Here is a 21682-nt window from a genome sequence, read left to right as displayed (position 1 = left end):
AGGAACGGTTATCAGCAGTCTGTTGGAGATTCTCAGAAACATGGTTAAGCGCAAGCTCCTGCTTTGGGGAAAAAATGTTGTTATTCAGTCAGGAAACTTAAACAGGGTGACTGTTCAAGTGTCATTTAGAGCCAGTCTGCAGTAGCCTATAGTGACATCAGGGGCAGTGTTAGAATGACTTCAACACGCCCAGTCCCCAAAAAAAAAACAACCATATTCTCGTCTCAACAAAACAACACCCCCTAAGGGTGAAAGCAAAAATTTCCTGAAGTCAGGATAAAAATAGAGATGGGGCAAAGAAAAATGACACTAAAATGAACTGGCTTCATTTACAATTAACTAATCAAAAACTCCAGCAAAGCTTCATTTGTATAGCTAAAAATTTGTATATCTAAACCCTCCCTCTTCTGCATTTGAGGACAGAGTATTTGGGCACTGCTTCGGACAAAATGGTCTCTTCTATGTTTCATACTTATCTGTCGCTCACAGTGAGTTGGTGACGTGGCGTTGGCTTTGCACCTCACGAACCCCAGATCGCTTATCTGTAGGGAAACAGGCCAGTAACCTCCATCTCCACCTCCGGTCCTGTGCCCGTCTCCTGGTTCGGCATTCACTCATCACTCCCGGAACGACAGTTGTCTGTAAAAAAAAACACTCAGAAAAAACACTCAGGCCTGATGAATGTGCCTCAAACTATAAACATGAGATATTTAACAAAAACATTAAACACATACAAATAACCAAATAATCACACAGCAGCAAAGCAAATCGGGGGCCAGAGAGATAGCCCCATCGAAAGAGAACAGCCCTCAGCGCTGTCTCATATCCTCTTTCCATGCTGGACCAAGAATGACCCTCAAGTCATTCGTGACTCCACACAGTTCATAGCTTCATGCTGGCGAGGGGCAATCACTCCTTGGTAGCCCACACAATGCACTCCAGGAAAATCTGAAAACATCAACACAGAACTTCACAGAAACAGAACATCCTTACGTCCTCAGCTACATATCAGAAAAAGAGACAAAACAAACAACAGTTAAACAGACCAACAGCAGGTTCCAATGTCCCCAGGAAGGCATGATCCAGGCTCCTCAAAGACCTGCCGCCCAGGGTCCATAACACCTGAAAAATAAGACTCAAACACAGACTGGGTTCAATAGCAGGGGAGAAGGCCTAAAGTCAACTCCTCAAAAACACATTATCATTATATGAATGAAATTCATACAGTAGAAATGCATAAAACGAACAGCTTATGGCCATTCATTGACTATTGAAACAAACTCCTGAATCAAACACCTATTCAAAACCCTGTCAGACTTTTGAGTTCGCTCTACATCTATTTTATCCTGTTTATTTACCTTAAAAAAATAAAACTCTCTATCTTGGCTAGTTTAAAAACTCCCTTATGGGTTGTTCAAGGGAACTCCAGCAGGTGGCGCTCGACCCCAAAATCGGAGGCTCTTCCTTCCGGACCTGTTCGGACAAATACCTTGTAGAAAGGGGTGGCTTAACTCGTAGAGAGAAGGGGCGTGGCTAATGGCGCAACAAGTCGAGGGGGGAATCTAATTTTAAAACAGAGTTATTCTGCTGGGGAAATGGTGGAGAGACTGTTTGCTGAATCTCCTTATCTTTCCTTCCTGACCTAAAAAAAACTATCTCGTGCTACTCTCCCAAATCTCAAAAACAGACCAGTCTAGAGAATTAACAGGCTTTTCCCTTAACCCTCTAGCTGAGCCCGAATCTTAGAATTTAACACTAAAATGTCAGATGTGGATATAAGAAATCGAAAATGCTTTAGCACATAACGAAATTCTGCCAACAAACGCTCGCAGAATAATGCTTCAGCGCAACAATCTCCTCAGGCTAGCAGTAGAATTCTGTGACCTCCTCTAGCCCTATGTTATTAGCCGGGGTTACATTGACACCTAGTGGTGCTCCCAAAATGTTGCATGTATGACCCGGAAGTTGTCTTTGGCAGCGCGGGGAAATTTAAAGAAACAAATCCCTAATAATCACGACGCAGCCTAAAAACCCCAAAACAGCAATGAAAGGAAACCTTAGAGTTAACTCACGGCGGTAAAGCACACATTAAGACACATTAAATTCGCTTAGTACTCACCCAGTCAGCGAAGTGCTTTGTTCTCTTCTGGCTCAATGGCGGAACACCGCGATAGCGGAGTTTTCCTTATCTCCTAGGCAACCAGCTAGCTAGCCTACTGGGAATTCTAGCAGAATTTTAACAGTCTAAAAAGTGTACAAAACAATACTTTACCTGGATCCATGGCGCGCATAACAAACATACAATCAAGAGCCGAGGCTCAACAGTAAACACATAAGACGAACAATCCCCCGTGCACATGCAAGAAAGAACGTAGCAGACTCACACGGGAACGCAAACAAAGAATGACCAAACGACGACCAAAAACGACTAATATACGACTTAACACACAAACATGAAACAAAGGCCCACGTTTACAAACAACAAGCATTCTCGGCTGCACTAGCAATTTGGTCCAGGCTAAACCAGATGTCTAGATCCTACCAAATATGTACAGCCCCTCTGGTCAAAATCTCTACCAAAAACGCGGATTGCAAAACTCTCAATTCCGCCCTGTAGCTACATCTCCATTGAGCAAAAACTCTCTCAACGTGCTCTCGGTTAAAACTCTCCCGCGACCGGCCAAAAGGAAACCTGTTCTGTGCCAAACTCTCACTTGAACAGCTGATACCCTCGTAACGAAACAAGGACGAAGTCAAAAGACAATACGATATAAAATCTATTGCTGTTCACATCTCCTTAGATAGTTACTTACTAAATACCCACGCTGGGGTTTTCCGTTTTCAAACAATCCAGACCAACAAGCTGAACCAAATCAAGGCAAATACAACTCAACCCATAAGAGGGTTCGTTTAAACGTACCTGTGAGCTTCAAGAATCCAGTGGAAGAACTGAGGAAATAATCTCAACGTGCGCTCTGGCGCAAGAGAGAAAATTGATTTTCCAACGCCCACTATGGACCCGACACGTCTGCCGATCAGTCCTATCCACTGGAATCCCGAAGCAAACGCAGGTAGTGCTCCCATTCCCGTTCGCCAAACTGTGATAGTATTTTAGACTGGTCTAGTCCAAAGATTTACCAAGATACGTTCAAAAGGTTGAGTCTGGTTTATTGTGGAAAACATTACGAGCGCAAGGACTTCCTGAACAACGCAAACAAAGGTGGTTTGTCAGAGAAGTGAAGTCAGTCACTTCTGCCCTGGCTTATGTACAGTCCAAACAAAGGTACATCTTTCTAGGATTTGATTGGCTGAGTTGTCTATGCGTCATCGTGAGGGGACGGATATCACACAGTGAAAGAAAGGAATGTGGGATGAAACTCACTTTGAATATGGCTTTGAAATATAGACAAAGGTCTGAGTCAGGGCAGGAAGGACAAGGTGTGGCCTTTCTGACTTGGACAACAGAGCGAGGCAGAGGAGTTTACAATTACAAAGAGGGAGATTTGAGGTGTTTTACATTTACAAAGGGGGAGATTGACACTAGGGTTTGCAGGGGACTTGAGGACAAAGGTTTAAGGTGTTTGGATGTAAATTCCTGGACAGTGTGTGTGTGAGAGAGAGAGAGAGAGAGAGAGAGAGTGAGTGAATTGTTTTGAGTTTTATAAGGACAACTTCAGCATCATATTCAAGATGAATTATATGTCCTATTACTAGGGTTTTAGGGACCAATTTTAAACATACCTTCTGCTGGTACAATTGATACATAGTGTTCCAGAACAGACTCTCAGAAGCACATATCACTTTGTTTTATGAAGATTGGACATACCATTGCTGAGATATAGCCCATTTTGTGACCCGAGGCAGGGTCATAAAGGTCGCGCCCCTTACTGCATAAGTCAATGGAACACCTGTGTTCTAGAATGGCACCAAATGGACCTTTTTTCCCTCTACGCTTTACATACTTTCCTTCATAGCTTTAGATAGGTTAGTCACATTGTAATGAAATGTTCAGGGATGATAGAGACTACTATGTTTGACATTTCAAAAAACATTTTCTGAAAATATTATGCTAATTAATCAAATAATATGCAAATATATGTGTTAATTTATGCGGAAATCATGTTTAAAGACCCTTTTAAGAGATCCATTCACTTAAATCATTTAAAGTGTTAACTTGTTACAAGAAACATTGTTCCCTTTGTGCTGAAGTTATGTGATTAATTCATAAATTGTGATTTTAAATATTATGAAAATGATTTGTATAATAGGCGAAGTACTGTGCACTATGCTTAGTTATGATATGCCCATTTTTAATGCAACTGTTACTCTCAAAGACAATATAAGATCAAAAAGGATGAATTGGGCAACCTCATGATCCCAATCCTAAAGGTTTAACATGAATAGGCTGTACTAGACATTTTTAATACTATGACTAAACCACTGTAAAATGACAAAAATGAGATTTTAGACATTGTAAAATTAAAATAGTTTACTGTTTATAATAATTCTGATTACAAACTCATAAGTATGTACAATGCATTTCATATGAATAAAATGTTGTTTTGATTTTGTATGCTTTAAAAGGAAATAAATAGGCTCTAAACCTAATTCGAGAGAGAGAGACAGAGAGAAAGAGAGAGAGAGAGAGAGACAGAGAGAAAGAGAGAGAGAGACAGAGAGAAAGAGAGAGACAGAGAGAAAGAGAGAGAGACAGAGAGACAGAGAGAAAGAGAGAGAGACAGAGAGAAAGAGAGAGAGAGAGAGACAGAGAGAAAGAGAGAGAGAGAGAGAGAAAGAGAATGTTACAAATTAGCTCTAAACTTCAATTTCCAATGGTAAGGTCTCCAATTTGTAGGTCTTGTAACAGAGGGAATTCCCATTCATCCCCAACATCATACTTTATTTTATACAGGATGTTCAGAGGGTTTGCTCTTCTGTTTGTGATGTGGAGCACAGGGGCAGCGTACCACACTGGGGCTGAATCCTTTTCTTCGCAGCAGTTGTGTTGCACCCTCTGGCCCACCAACTTCTCAGGTTGCTTTACGTAGTCACTGATGTTCTCTTTCTGTGTTTCTGTCCGTCTTTTCTTCCTAGCTGCGCTCAATTTCTCTGCCAACTTCCTTTTCTCTTCAACAAGTTTTGTCATGGCTTCTTCTTGTGTTCTATATGTTAATGCAGGCTGCAGGTCATTTTCTTCCTCTGCTTCTGCAGTTTCCAACAGGTTTATGTGCAGAACTTCAGACAGATTTGAGGCCAACTCCTCCACAGAGAAGATGTGGACTTTTCCATCCCTGGTCACTGTCTGTTGGAAAAGTTCCCTTCTCCCATCTGCTTTGAGGACCGTCTTGAGGAACTGTAACTGTGTGACTATGGCTGTTTTTTTTTCCTTATCACCTCCAAGCCCTGCAAGATTGATGTCCATGTCTGAGGGGGATCGCCAGACACCCCCCAATTTGGCTATCTTATTGGTGATCTCAATCTTCTTTGTCTTGTCCCACCTCTCCCTGTCTCTTTTTTGTTCCTGTTTTTTTAGGAGATTTTCTTGACGTTGTCTTTTTATAGCTTCCTTTCTCGCATTGTACCTCTTCAAAACATCGGCAGACGATTTTCGGGCCATGGCCATCTTCTCTTCCTTCTCCTCTGGAGTCAGGTTGTCCAGCCATTGCATAGTCCCATTATGCAGCCACATAACCATCGCCTCATGTGAGATGGTCCTTGCAGATGACTTCTGTCTCACTAGAAGGTCGAGAACAGCGAAGTCTCTCTCAGACAGCATGTTGGTGGTTGGGACATTTGAGGCCTGTGCCTGAATTTGAGTTGAGGGGTCCCAGTATTTCCCCCCAGGTAGCTGATCAGCAGCTTGCCTCTCTAGGAGGATCAGCATGGCAGACATGACCAACTCCAGAGCTTGCTGGGTCAACACCTGGAACTCCAAATCTGCGCTCTCCCTAAAGAGTTCCTCAAATAGGACATCCTGGTGCTGCTCAGCGATGTCTGGGCTGAACAGTGGTTCCCCTTCCAGAAGAGAGCTGGCATCTTTACTCCAACGCTCTAGCTGAATCTTTACTCCAACGCTCTAGCTGAATCCTCATGGTGAGAAGGTGTTGGTTGAGGCTGAGGATGTTGGTCTCAGGAGTATTCAACAGTCTCCAAAAGGGGCCCGTGACTGTTTTGTCGATGATGCCCAGAGCTCTAACACCAGCCAGAAATACCTTTTCTTGGGCATCAACAGTGATTGATCTCAGGAGCTGGTTGGTGTTAGGAAGGGACTGTATCAGATCCACAATATGGTGTCGGTGGTAAAACACAGCCGCAGCGTTGTGGCATAAGATGTTAACCCTGTTGCCAATGAAAGTAACCATGTGGTTTTTCAGGCCAAGTGTATCAAGGTGGGACTCCATCAGGTTAGGAATGCCTGCCTCATCAGAGCCACAGGTGGTGAAGGCTTTGGAAGCAGTTCTCACCAGGCGGGCTGCCCCAGCTTCGTTGGTGGAGAAGCTATGCTTGTTCTTACCATCTTGGATGACAACATCTTCAAAAGTCTTCAATGCCTTCTTTGCTTCCTCTTCTAGGTTGGCAATGAGGTGCATCTTACAATAGAAATTTGACATCGAACGCAGCTCTGACCTGGTAGCATCATCCAGACTCTCCCAGTTCTCCATTGCCACTGGTAGGAGTTCCTCTCTTACAGCCTGCAGCTCCCTGTTGAATGAGGGGTTAACTGGACCCTGGTCTGACATGGTTGTCTTAAGTGAGACGATCATTCTGGCTATGTTCTCCTCTTTTGTTCCCTCTTCAATTACACTAGCCAGCTCCTTAATCCTGTGCATGAAGGATTCCATTGTGCTCTCTGTGTCCCCTCCTCCCTGCTCCAGCAAACCCATGGTCATCGTCTTCCCACACCCTAAAGTCACCTCAAAATCTTGGTAGTCATTGTGGAATTTAGATGTTGCATCCCCATGCAAGCAGTTCCCGCTGTTGGTGAGGAGGGCTTCTCCAAGCTGGATGTCTGCGAGACCTCTGGCCTCAAGCAGAAGCTGTGATTTCAACCAGTTACTTGGAATCTTCTGGACATCCTGCCCAGCCAACTTATTCAGGACGGTCTTAATCACAGAATCAACCTTTCTCATTGGCACGTTCATTGATAAGAGATCCATTACAACCTCCCGGATTTCGTTGGTGTATCTCCCATCTTCAAAGGTGGTTATGGTGTCTGTGCACTGAAGTTGCTCCAATTCTTTCTTTTCTTTTTCAATTTGCTTTTGCTTTTTTTCCAGCTCCAATAAGGTGCTATTCAGGTCTTCTTGTTCCTATGTTTCCTTAACCTGTTTGTCTGACATTTTTCTTATTTTCTTATGACAGCTTTCAACAGTGGATTTCAGTTTGCGTTTGACTTCATCCAGCTTTCTCTCTGTGTCTCTCAGTTTTTCCTCAGATGTTGTCTGTTCCTTCTCTGCTGTTTCTTTTTCTTTCTCTGCTATTTCCTTTTCTTTCTCTGCATCTTTTGCCTTCTGACACAATCCTTTAATGGTTTATTTTTTAGTTTTTATCTGCTCTTCTTTTGTCTTAATTTTTTTGTTGAGGTTGCGCACCTTGCTTGTTGCAACCTTTGCACTCTCTCTAGCTGCTTTATTTGTCATGTCCAGTGTCGCTGTTAGTGTGTTGCATACTGCCTGTGCTTTCTCCAACTCTGACTTGCTTTTTTCTACAGTGCCTTCCATCCTAACCTCCAGATATTCCTTCTCCTGGTTTAGTTTGGAGTTCTCATTTTCCAGTCCTGCGATTCTTTTCTTCATTAGTTTTTCTGCTTGGTTTGACTGTGGGGTTGTTTTCTCTTTATCTTCTTGGCCTTTCTCGTCTTTCCTCATCACTGGGACTTTAAACGTCTGACTGAGATATTTTGTCACCTCCTCTTTATTCTTCCCTTTCTTTAACTGAGTGACGGTTTTGTGCATCCTGCTCACACACATATATATGGCAGGATCATTCACCTCAGTCTGAGGAATCAGCAGTCTCACTTCTTTATAGAAATCTTTTGTTATCCCGCCATGCTTCTTCCGCAGACTAAGCACTGTACCGTTGTTGGTAAGGGTGCCTGACTCCTCACTGTCACTCGATGACATTGTACAGGACCCCACCAAATCTAGAAAATGGAAACAACATTTAGCTCTACTGCATAACAACATTCTAAAATGGATTAAACAGCTGTATTTATTTATGCTATTTATTTATTTATTTATGTATTTATATATTTATTTATTGTGACATTGGGTTATACTTGGATGATCAGTCAGATATCAGAGATCTCGTTATAAATAAATACAGAGATCTCACAGCCCAATTCTATCCGTCTCTCTCTCTGTCACAATCACTGCCAGAGCAGACGCGCAACTCACCCCCCCCCCCTCACAGCCACAGAGCAGAAGCTTCGAACAGCTAATTTATCAATTATATATTTATCTCGCTAACAGCTTGACAGTGATTTCAATAGCTAAACGTCAGACCGAAGCAATCTAACACTGGAAACTCCCAGAACAGAAGGGTGTCTCTCCCTCTCTCACTCCCTAGCAGAAACGCCTCTCCCCCTCTCTCTCAGAGCAGAAACGCCTCTCCCCCTCTCTCTCAGAGCAGAAACGCCTCTCCCCCTCTCTCTCAGAGCAGAAACGCCTCTCCCCCCTCTCTCTCAGAGCAGAAACGCCTCTCCCTCTCTCTCAGAGCAGAAACGCCTCTCCCCCTCTCTCTCAGAGCAGAAACGCCTCTCCCCCCTCTCTCTCAGAGCAGAAACGCCTCTCCCTCTCTCTCAGAGCAGAAACGCCTCTACCACTCTCTCTCAGAGCAGAAGCGCATCTCTCTCCCTTCCTCCTCCTCTAACCCACAGATCAGAAGCTTCGTAGCTATTTTATTAGTGATATGATATATGATATCTGCTATCTAACAGCTTTGTATTACAGTGAATTTGTTAGCTAAACATTAGACCGAAGCCAACTAACGTTAGAAACTGCCGCAAGCTGCTGGCCGCCGCTTCGGTCCACAGCTCGCTGCCGCTAGTTTTCCTCACATCACCATGAAAAAACCCGCATCGCATCACGGATTGGGATCAGCCACTTACAACCTATATATCAAAATTTAGCTTAGACCTTGTAGTTTCTAACTAGCTATGTTGTGAATACAAATCAGAAAAAAAAACTGTCATAACACGTAAGTGAAACAGTTCTTACTGTACCTCGTATTTCTGTCAAATTTCGCGATCTGCTTTGTCAAGTTTGTCACCAGCACAGACACACAGCAGCAGCAAATTATCAGCAAACATGCAAGACAGTTAAAAGACAGTTAAGGACAGCATACATGGAAGCATCGCAATACCTATGAAACATACAGCATACAACTAAGCATCACCACCACAAACTCTTCTATCATACAACAGCAGCAAACACATCGGCAAACACACAGGACAGTTTAAAAAAACAAACAATTAAAGACAGCACACATTTAATGTGCTAACGTTGCTAAGAATGCTAGTGCTAGCAACTTGTTTCGAATTCGAAAATAAATCTGTTATCTTTGCACACTTTTTCCCCTCTGTTAGTAAAGCCTTTTTTGTTTTCTCTTTGTTTCTGCTCCCCCCTAGGCCTTTTACACCCCCTCCTGCTCCCCCCTAGGCCTTTTACACCCCCCTCCTGCTCCCCCCTAGGCCTTTTACACCCCCTCCTGCTCCCCCCTAGGCCTTTTACACCCTCCTGCTCCCCCCTAGGCCTTTTACACCCCCCTCCTGCTCCCCCCTAGGCCTTTTACACCCCCTCCTGCTCCCCCCTAGGCCTTTTACACCCCCTCCTGCTCCCCCCTAGGCCTTTTACACCCCCCACCCTCCTGCTCCCCCCTAGGCCTTTTACACCCCCTCCTGCTCCCCCCTAGGCCTTTTACACCCCCTCCTGCTCCCCCCTAGGCCTTTTACACCCTCCTGCTCCCCCCTAGGCCTTTTACACCCCCCTCCTGCTCCCCCCTAGGCCTTTTACACCCCCCTCCTGCTCCCCCCTAGGCCTTTTACACCCCCTCCTGCTCCCCCCTAGGCCTTTTACACCCCCCTCCTGCTCCCCCCTAGGCCTTTTACACCCCCCTCCTGCTCCCCCCTAGGCCTTTTACACCCCCCTCCTCCTCCCCCCTAGGCCTTTTACACCCCCTCCTGCTCCCCCCTAGGCCTTTTACACCCCCCAGCCTCCTGCTCCCCCCTAGGCCTTTTACACCCCCAGCCTCCTGCTCCACCCTAGGCCTTTTACACCCCCTCCTGCTCCCCCCTAGGCCTTTTACACCCTCCTGCTCCCCCCTAGGCCTTTTACACCCCCAGCCTCCTGCTCCCCCCTAGGCCTTTTACACCCCCCAGCCTCCTGCTCCCCCCTAGGCCTTTTACACCTCCTCCTGCTCCCCCCTAGGCCTTTTACACCCCCCAGCCTCCTGCTCCCCCCTAGGCCTTTTACACCCCCCTCCTCCTGCTCCCCCCTAGGCCTTTTACACCCCCTCCTGCTCCACCCTAGGCCTTTTACACCCCCCTCCTCCTGCTCCACCCTAGGCCTTTTACACCCTCCTCCTCCTGCTCCCCCCTAGGCCTTTTACACCCCCAGCCTCCTGCTCCCCCCTAGGCCTTTTACACCCCCCTCCTGCTCCTCCCTAGGCCTTTTACACCCCCAGCCTCCTGCTCCCCCCTAGGCCTTTTACACCCCCCAGCCTCCTGCTCCCCCCTAGGCCTTTTACACCCTCCTCCTGCTCCCCCCTAGGCCTTTTACACCCCCCTCCTCCTGCTCCCCCCTAGGCCTTTTACACCCCCTCCTGCTCCTCCCTAGGCCTTTTACACCCCCAGCCTCCTGCTCCCCCCTAGGCCTTTTACACCCCCCTCCTGCTCCCCCCTAGGCCTTTTACACCCCCCTCCTGCTCCCCCCTAGGCCTTTTACACCCCCTCCTGCTCCCCCCTAGGCCTTTTACACCCCCCAGCCTCCTGCTCCCCCCTAGGCCTTTTACACCCCCCTCCTGCTCCCCCCTAGGCCTTTTACACCCCCTCCTGCTCCCCCCTAGGCCTTTTACACCCCCAGCCTCCTGCTCCCCCCTAGGCCTTTTACACCCCCTCCTGCTCCCCCCTAGGCCTTTTACACCCCCCTCCTGCTCCCCCCTAGGCCTTTTACACCCCCCAGCCTCCTGCTCCCCCCTAGGCCTTTTACACCCCCCTCCTGCTCCCCCCTAGGCCTTTTACACCCCCAGCCTCCTGCTCCCCCCTAGGCCTTTTACACCCCCTCCTGCTCCCCCCTAGGCCTTTTACACCCCCTCCTGCTCCCCCCTAGGCCTTTTACACCCCCTCCTGCTCCCCCCTAGGCCTTTTACACCCCCTCCTGCTCCCCCCTAGGCCTTTTACACCCCCTCCTGCTCCCCCCTAGGCCTTTTACACCCCCTCCTGCTCCCCCCTAGGCCTTTTACACCCCCTCCTGCTCCACCCTAGGCCTTTTACACCCCCTCCTGCTCCCCCCTAGGCCTTTTACACCCCCAGCCTCCTGCTCCCCCCTAGGCCTTTTACACCCCCCTCCTCCTCCCCCCTAGGCCTTTTACACCCCCTCCTGCTCCCCCCTAGGCCTTTTACACCCCCCAGCCTCCTGCTCCCCCCTAGGCCTTTTACACCCCCTCCTGCTCCCCCCTAGGCCTTTTACACCCCCAGCCTCCTGCTCCCCCCTAGGCCTTTTACACCCCCTCCTGCTCCCCCCTAGGCCTTTTACACCCCCCAGCCTCCTGCTCCCCCCTAGGCCTTTTACACCCCCCAGCCTCCTGCTCCCCCCTAGGCCTTTTACACCCCCCTCCTGCTCCCCCCTAGGCCTTTTACACCCCCCTCCTGCTCCCCCCTAGGCCTTTTACACCCTCCTCCTGCTCCCCCCTAGGCCTTTTACACCCCCCTCCTCCTCCCCCCTAGGCCTTTTACACCCCCTCCTGCTCCCCCCTAGGCCTTTTACACCCCCCTCCTGCTCCTCCCTAGGCCTTTTACACCCCCTCCTGCTCCCCCCTAGGCCTTTTACACCCCCCAGCCTCCTGCTCCCCCCTAGGCCTTTTACACCCCCCTCCTGCTCCTCCCTAGGCCTTTTACACCCCCTCCTGCTCCCCCCTAGGCCTTTTACACCCCCCTCCTGCTCCCCCCTAGGCCTTTTACACCCCCCAGCCTCCTGCTCCCCCCTAGGCCTTTTACACCCCCAGCCTCCTGCTCCCCCCTAGGCCTTTTACACCCCCCTCCTCCTCCCCCCTAGGCCTTTTACACCCTCCTCCTGCTCCCCCCTAGGCCTTTTACACCCTCCTCCTGCTCCCCCCTAGGCCTTTTACACCCCCTCCTGCTCCCCCCTAGGCCTTTTACACCCCCCAGCCTCCTGCTCCCCCCTAGGCCTTTTACACCCTCCTCCTGCTCCCCCCTAGGCCTTTTACACCCCCCAGCCTCCTGCTCCCCCCTAGGCCTTTTACACCCCCTCCTGCTCCCCCCTAGGCCTTTTACACCCCCAGCCTCCTGCTCCCCCCTAGGCCTTTTACACCCCCAGCCTCCTGCTCCCCCCTAGGCCTTTTACACCCTCCTCCTGCTCCCCCCTAGGCCTTTTACACCCCCCTCCTGCTCCCCCCTAGGCCTTTTACACCCCTCCTGCTCCCCCCTAGGCCTTTTACACCCCCAGCCTCCTGCTCCCCCCTAGGCCTTTTACACCCCCTCCTGCTCCCCCCTAGGCCTTTTACACCCTCCTCCTGCTCCCCCCTAGGCCTTTTACACCCCCCTCCTCCTCCCCCCTAGGCCTTTTACACCCCCTCCTGCTCCCCCCTAGGCCTTTTACACCCTCCTGCTCCCCCCTAGGCCTTTTACACCCCCCTCCTCCTCCCCCCTAGGCCTTTTACACCCCCCTCCTCCTCCCCCCTAGGCCTTTTACACCCTCCTCCTGCTCCCCCCTAGGCCTTTTACACCCCCCTCCTCCTCCCCCCTAGGCCTTTTACACCCCCCTCCTGCTCCCCCCTAGGCCTTTTACACCCCCTCCTGCTCCCCCCTAGGCCTTTTACACCCCCTCCTGCTCCCCCCTAGGCCTTTTACACCCCCCTCCTGCTCCCCCCTAGGCCTTTTACACCCCCTCCTGCTCCCCCCTAGGCCTTTTACACCCCCCTCCTGCTCCCCCCTAGGCCTTTTACACCCCCCTCCTGCTCCCCCCTAGGCCTTTTACACCCCCTCCTGCTCCCCCCTAGGCCTTTTACACCCCCTCCGGCTCCCCCCTAGGCCTTTTACACCCCCCTCCTGCTCCCCCCTAGGCCTTTTACACCCCCTCCTGCTCCCCCCTAGGCCTTTTACACCCCCTCCTGCTCCCCCCTAGGCCTTTTACACCCCCCTCCTGCTCCTCCCTAGGCCTTTTACACCCTCCTGCTCCCCCCTAGGCCTTTTACACCCCCCTCCTCCTCCCCCCTAGGCCTTTTACACCCTCCTGCTCCCCCCTAGGCCTTTTACACCCCCCTCCTCCCCCCTAGGCCTTTTACACCCTCCTGCTCCCCCCTAGGCCTTTTACACCCCCCTCCTCCTCCCCCCTAGGCCTTTTACACCCTCCTGCTCCCCCCTAGGCCTTTTACACCCCCTCCTGCTCCCCCCTAGGCCTTTTACACCCCCCTCCTCCTCCCCCCTAGGCCTTTTACACCCTCCTGCTCCCCCCTAGGCCTTTTACACCCCCAGCCTCCTGCTCCCCCCTAGGCCTTTTACACCCCCAGCCTCCTGCTCCCCCCTAGGCCTTTTACACCCCCTCCTGCTCCCCCCTAGGCCTTTTACACCCCCAGCCTCCTGCTCCCCCCTAGGCCTTTTACACCCCTCCTGCTCCCCCCTAGGCCTTTTACACCCCCAGCCTCCTGCTCCTCCCTAGGCCTTTTACACCCCTCCTGCTCCCCCCTAGGCCTTTTACACCCCTCCTGCTCCCCCCTAGGCCTTTTACACCCTCCTCCTGCTCCCCCCTAGGCCTTTTACACCCCCTCCTGCTCCCCCCTAGGCCTTTTACACCCCCTCCTGCTCCCCCCTAGGCCTTTTACACCCCCTCCTGCTCCCCCCTAGGCCTTTTACACCCCCCTCCTGCTCCCCCCTAGGCCTTTTACACCCCCCTCCTCCTCCCCCCTAGGCCTTTTACACCCCCCTCCTGCTCCCCCCTAGGCCTTTTACACCCCCAGCCTCCTGCTCCCCCCTAGGCCTTTTACCCCCCCTCCTGCTCCCCCCTAGGCCTTTTACACCCCCAGCCTCCTGCTCCCCCCTAGGCCTTTTACACCCCCAGCCTCCTGCTCCCCCCTAGGCCTTTTACACCCCTCCTGCTCCCCCCTAGGCCTTTTACACCCCCAGCCTCCTGCTCCTCCCTAGGCCTTTTACACCCCTCCTGCTCCCCCCTAGGCCTTTTACACCCCTCCTGCTCCCCCCTAGGCCTTTTACACCCTCCTCCTGCTCCCCCCTAGGCCTTTTACACCCCCTCCTGCTCCCCCCTAGGCCTTTTACACCCTCCTCCTGCTCCCCCCTAGGCCTTTTACACCCTCCTCCTGCTCCCCCCTAGGCCTTTTACACCCCCTCCTGCTCCCCCCTAGGCCTTTTACACCCCCAGCCTCCTGCTCCCCCCTAGGCCTTTTACACCCCCCTCCTCCTCCCCCCTAGGCCTTTTACACCTCCTCCTGCTCCCCCCTAGGCCTTTTACACCCCCTCCTGCTCCCCCCTAGGCCTTTTACACCCCCTCCTGCTCCCCCCTAGGCCTTTTACACCCCCCAGCCTCCTGCTCCCCCCTAGGCCTTTTACACCCCCAGCCTCCTGCTCCCCCCTAGGCCTTTTACACCCTGAGCCTCCTGCTCCCCCCTAGGCCTTTTACACCCCCAGCCTCCTGCTCCCCCCTAGGCCTTTTACACCCCCCTCCTGCTCCCCCCTAGGCCTTTTACACCCCCTCCTGCTCCCCCCTAGGCCTTTTACACCCCCAGCCTCCATTTTCGAGCAGCTTTCTAGCTGCTGTCTGACTGTTGACTGTTAAATGTTCTTGTAATTTTTAAACTGAACTAGGTATGGTTGGTTGCATAGCAACGTGATGATCATGGGAAAATGCATAAGGACTTGGGCCAATAAAAAAAAACGTCTTGGGCCGCTGTCTGCTGAAATAATTTATTTTTAATGAAAACCACATGAGTCAGAATTATAATTGTTATTTTATTTTTAATTGTAAAATGTTTTGATAAGGGACTTAGTGTTCACTGTTTATTAGAGAGGGTAGCCTATAGTGCACATCGGGGTGGAGGGATGGGGGGTCATCAGCAAACCTTTTTTTGCACTGCTGGGGGGGGGGGGGGGGGGGGGGCACTCTATTGGGGGAACGTGATCAACCAACACTGTTGAACTCACATGACGGTTACACTATAGGGGGCGCCAATTCACCACATTTCAAAATCTTAGCTGAGGTTGCAATCGGGGAACCTCTTGCTTGGATTCAGAGTGTGTGCTATTATTCAGCTTGGATTTCTCTTTTTTTATCTGAAATACAGTTTGGATTTACATTCCATCTGCTCAGCTGTGTTTGCTTTCATCAAATGGAACCGGCTGGATGTCAGATCAGCTGGATGTAGGCTACCTCACGAAGTCCACTTTGGTCCTTAACTGTTTGCCTAGTCCGTATGATTCATGAGGCAGTCTCATCTCATCTCATCTCCAGCTGAATGCAGCTCGTCACTTTCCAGAACATTTCCAGCTACTACTCCAATACCCAGCATGCACTACTACTCCAATACCCAGCCTGCACTACTACTCCAATTCCCAGCCTGCACTACTACTCCAATACCCAGCATGCACTACTACTCCAATACCCAGCATGCACTACTACTCCAATACCCAGCCTGCACTACTACTCCAATACCCAGCATGCACTACTACTCCAATACCCAGCATGCACTACTACTACAATACCCAGCCTGCACTACTACTCCAATACCCAGCCTGCACTACTACTCCAATACCCAGCATGCACTACTACTCCAATACCCAGCCTGCACTACTCCAATACCCAGCATGCACTACTACTCCAATACCCAGCATGCACTACTACTCCAATACCCAGCCTGCACTACTACTCCAATACCCAGCCTGCACTACTACTCCAATACCCAGCATGCACTACTACTCAATACCCAGCCTTCACTACTACTCCAATACCCAGCATGCACTACTACTCCAATACCCGGCCTGCACTACTACTCCAATACCCAGCCTGCACTACTACTCCAATACCCAGCATGCACTACTACTCCAATACCCAGCCTGCACTACTACTCCAATACCCAGCCTGCACTACTACTCCAATACCCGGCCTGCACTACTACTCCAATACCCAGCATGCACTACTACTCCAATACCCAGCCTGCACTACTACTCCAATACCCAGCCTGCACTACTACTCCAATACCCAGCATGCACTACTACTCAATACCCAGCCTTCACTACTACTACAATACCCAGCCTGCACTACTACTCCAATACCCAGCATGCACTACTACTACAATACCCAGCCTGCACTACTACTCCAATACCCAGCCTGCACTACTACTCCAATACCCAGCATGCACTACTACTCCAATACCCAGCATGCACTACTACTCCAATACCCAGCCTGCACTACTACTCCAATACCCAGCATGCACTACTACTCCAATACCCAGCCTGCACTACTCCAATACCCAGCATGCACTACTACTCAATACCCAGCCTTCACTACTACTCCAATACCCGGCCTGCACTACTACTCCAATACCCAGCCTGCACTACTACTCCAATACCCAGCATGCACTACTACTCCAATACCCAGCCTGCACTACTCCAATACCCAGCATGCACTACTACTCAATACCCAGCCTTCACTACTACTCCAATACCCAGCATGCACTACTACTCCAATACCCAGCCTGCACTACTACTCCAATACCCAGCCTGCACTACTACTCCAATACCCAGCATGCACTACTACTCAATACCCAGCCTGCACTACTACTCCAATACCCAGCATGCACTACTACTCCAATACCCAGCCTGCACTACTACTCCAATACCCAGCCTGCACTACTACTCCAATACCCAGCATGCACTACTACTCCAATACCCAGCATGCACTACTACTCCAATACCCAGCCTGCACTACTCCTCCAATACCCAGCCTGCACACGCATGGACTGAGAAGTGCACCAGTCTGTGAATCCCAGATCCTGAGAAGGTCTAGAACCGGCCCTGCTGAGGTCTAGAACCGGCCCTGCTGAGGTCTAGAACCGGCCCTGCTGAGGTCTAGAACCGGCCCTGCTGAGGTCTAGAACCGGCGCTGCTGAGCTCTAGAACCGGCCCTGCTGCGGTCTAGAACCGGCCCTGCTGCAGGCTAGAACCGGCCCTGCTGCGGTCTAGAACCGGCCCTGCTGCAGGCTAGAACCGGCCCTGCTGTAGTCCAGAACCGGCCCTGCTGGGGTCTAGAACCGGCCCTGCTGAGGTCTAGAACCGGCCCTGCTGAGGTCTATCCGGCCAACACCAGACTTCCCCATAAAGCCTTCCATTACAATGTCCTCCCATAGTGAAAGCCAGGGCACAGAGGTGGATTCTGGGAAGGGCGCCAACCGACAGGTTGCATCCAGCCTCTCCTGGCCGTCGACTCTGGATCCAGTCAGTTATTGCTACCGTACAGCTCAAACAGACGCCTCCCTACAACAGTTTGAACGCTGTGAATCAAATCAACTAGGGTAGAAGCCGAACGCTTCAGTAAAACTGCAGTAATACTGGCGCAGCTGGGCTGCCCGGTTTATTGAGCGATCAATGAAACCGGTGGTGTGGAAATGTACTGCTGCTTTAAATCTGAACGCAGGGTATAAAAACCTGTTTACTGGGACGAAAACCACAATTCACCACATAAACGGTGGTCAGACACACTACAGTCAGCACAACAATACCAATCACGAAAGCAGCATGACGGCGTGCTCAAACAAGCTCTGACTGGGTGAGGGGGAGGAGGGTTAACCTTTCTTTGTGTCTGACAGTATAGTCCAGTGGAATTGACGTTGACGCTGGACTGGTGTATCACACTGAGGATGAGCAGAATTCAGACTGGCCCATGCAGTACATAGGAAGTCCAGGTTTGCACATGTGGAAGTGATAACTCCGAGCTCAGCAGATCGGGTGATAGTGTTGTTGTTATCAGCAGGACTGCAGGTAGGGATAATCTGAGATCTAGATATCAGCAGTACTGCAGGAAGGTATAATCTGAGATCTAGATATCAGCAGTACTGCAGGTAGGGATAATCTGAGATCTAGATATCAGCAGTACTGCAGGAAGGTATAATCTGAGATCTAGATATCAGCAGTACTGCAGGAAGGTATAATCTGAGATCTAGATATCAGCAGTACTGCAGGTAGGTATAATCTGAGATCTAGTTATCAGCAGTACTGCAGGAAGGTATAATCTGAGATCTAGATATCAGCAGTACTGCAGGTAGGTATAATCTGAGATCTAGATATCAGCAGTATTGCAGGTAGGTATAATCTGAGATCTAGATATCAGCAGTACTGCAGGTAGGGATAATCTGAGATCTACTGTAGATATCAGCAGTACTGCAGGTAGGGATAATCTGAGATCTAGATATCAGCAGTACTGCAGGTAGGGATAATCTGAGATCTAGATATCAGCAGTACTGCAGGTAGGGATAATCTGAGATCTAGATATCAGCAGTACTGCAGGAAGGTATAATCTGAGACTCTTTAGGCGATGGAGAGACGGCAGGAAGTGCCACAGGTGAGACCTGAGTGCTCAGTATTCACAGCAAATCACACTTCACTGGTATGAAGAAAACACGACCTCTGACCCAAGCCCTGGGTTCTGCGTGTAAAGGTCATAGTTGTCACTCCTGCTTTTTTGAGGCTAGCTCCACTGTCTGCTGGGTCCTTGGCTTGGAGGGATTTAGTCTGAGTTCATCTCCTGTTCATGTTGTGGCTGGTTGATCTCTGAGCTCTGCAGGACACAGACCAGCCCTGTGGAGAGGCTATGTCTTCCCTGCTCACCTGATCAAATCAAAGCTGCCACTGCTTATCTCTACCTTAACGTATGAGGAGGCCATTTACCTTCAAAGCATCTACAGGGGTCTCAAACTCAAATTGGCTTGGGGCCACTGCTGGTATCGTCAACTCATAGGAGGGCCACTTCAATGTCAACTTCAACTACTACTAACTATAAGAAAGTGCAATATTTCTGAAAATGTCATTTTTCATTTCCATAACTAGACTCACAACTCAGTCTCTAAATGTTGCAAGACTATTCCATAACTAACATTTTCATCATACAAATTCAAACCGGTTTCCATTCATTTTAATATATTTTAACATATAAGTTAGTGCTGCAAATCATTTTTCCTGACTTTTATTTTATCTTGAATAGCCTACATTTGTACTTTATTCTGTTTTAGCTGCAAGATGCATCACTACTGTAAGCCTGCCCTGGACCTGTACTTGCATTTATTAAAGTTCAAGTTTGTTTCCATTTCTTACCAGACACTTGAATACATTTGTAGGCTACTGCTCTATTTCTTGCCAGACACTTATCTTGAAAGACTGCTGAGACATTAGCCCTCTCAGCTGTGTGGCTCGTTTTTTCCTCTGGTCTCCTTATGACACTCCATGTTTAGTAATGGATAGCTCTTGACATTATATTCCTTTAGAACGGCGACTTTGTTCTTGCATATCAAGCAGGTAGCATTTCCATTGGACACCACAAAAAATACTGCAATGTCCATATTTCTTGAAACTGTCTGTGTTCTTAACGTTAGTTAACCATGAAAACAGCCTCTCGGTGGCGAGCTGCATTCCGTTCATAGTTCATAGTCGTGTGTGGATTGATTGCACCTGTGACTATGCAGCGTTCACCTCACGCGCTGCGCACAATAACAGCATTCCGCCCCACGTTTGAGCGACTTGAATTTACATTGTAGGCCTGCCTGCCGGCGCCGTTTACAATAAATTATTTTGCGGGCCAGATTATATTATATTTCTGACATCATGTCGCGGGCCGGTTGGAGTGTTGTGGCGGGCCGCAAATGGCCCGCGGGCCGCGAGTTTGAGACCCCTGATCTAGAAATACTGCCAAGAAAGAGTTTGTTTTGAAACGGACCATCCTGAATGTATCCTTTAAAGCGGTAGTGTGCTATTTTGGACATTTAGCCCTATTTGTGGTCTGTCTACCATGAACCTGAAACATAGAGACCATCATTTCACTGATCGTTCCAGTATTGAACTAGCTGCAGTTCTTCTGCAGGCTCTCACTGGGCTACAATAGAAGTCAATGGGGCATAATGTAAATGTGTTGAAAAAACTATGATAAATGTGCGTTTCTGAGACGGGAAGCACAGGGTGTAATCTGACCAGTCTCGGTATGTTCTCCTGTGAAATGTATCTCAATCCAAATGTTTTGACATGTTTGGCATGACTTGGACATGAGCATTCCCCTGGCGCTTGTCTTCACTGCTCCCACAGAGGACTGTGTCCAAGTCATGCCAAACACCTAAAAATATTCAGATTGAGATACATTTCACAGGAGAGCATACTGAGACTGGTAAGATTACACGCTGTGCTTCCCGTCTCGGAAAACCACTTTATCATAGTTTTTCCAACACATTTACATTATGCCCCATTGACTTCCAGTGTAGCCCAGTGAGAGCCTGCATAAGAACTGCAGCTAGTTCAATACTGGAACGATCAGTTTAATTATGATCTCTATGTTTCATTAATCATTATCTTGGTCAGGAAGTCAGGTTTTTATGATAGAATTGTACTCATTAGTTTGGTCAAGTATTCAGATTGTTATGATATAATGCTTCTCATTATTTTGGTCATGTAGTTATGTTTCTGGTGGGTGTAAATCAGACAGCTACTCAGATATAAACAGAAGGTGTATTGATCAAGCTCCGTTCCCACTGGAATCCCCCCCACAACGGGCAGACTGCTGATTAAAACACTCCACCTAAACAAATCAACTCATAAACAAAGAGATGAATGGAAATACACAAAGATGCTTAAAGGTTCACATAAAAGACAAAGAAAAAACAATGTTTTCAGACACAAACACTGTCTGTGACAACTTATCAAAATGGTTCATATTTGTGCTAGTTAGTGTGCAGTCCTGAGGGCAGCATACTTGTCACTAAACAACATTTTTCTCCAGAAAAATCAGATGCTTGAGGTGGTTTTAGTTTTGAGGATCATACCTCTCAATTTAGTCTTGTTGATTCATTTCCAAGTAAAAAGCTTAACATGTTATTCTTCTGGTCTTGAACAGATGGATTCTCGCATCCTTTCATATCGTCCTGTTTTATGACGACAAGGCTCACAATCAAAGAGAGATGAAGGGTAACGCCATCTTGAGATTTGATGAAGAATGAAATGATGGCATCCTAATCCTCCAATCCATCATGCACTTTAGGGAGGGACACTAGATTCATACAGACATAGGCCTACTGACACACACACACACACACACACACACACACACACACACACACACACACACACACACCCTCTGCAGCAGAGGTCCAGAAGTGTGTGTATAAGGTGTATCGGTTCATACGTGTCCACATGTTGAAGTGTCCTTGGGCAAGACACTGAACCCCAAATTATATAGCGCTT

Source organism: Borostomias antarcticus (assembly GCF_949987555.1).
Source record: "Borostomias antarcticus genome assembly, chromosome: 19".
Lineage (NCBI taxonomy): Eukaryota > Metazoa > Chordata > Actinopteri > Stomiiformes > Stomiidae > Borostomias > Borostomias antarcticus.
The sequence above is the reverse complement of the archived record's forward strand: the minus strand, read 5'-3'. Positions refer to the sequence as shown.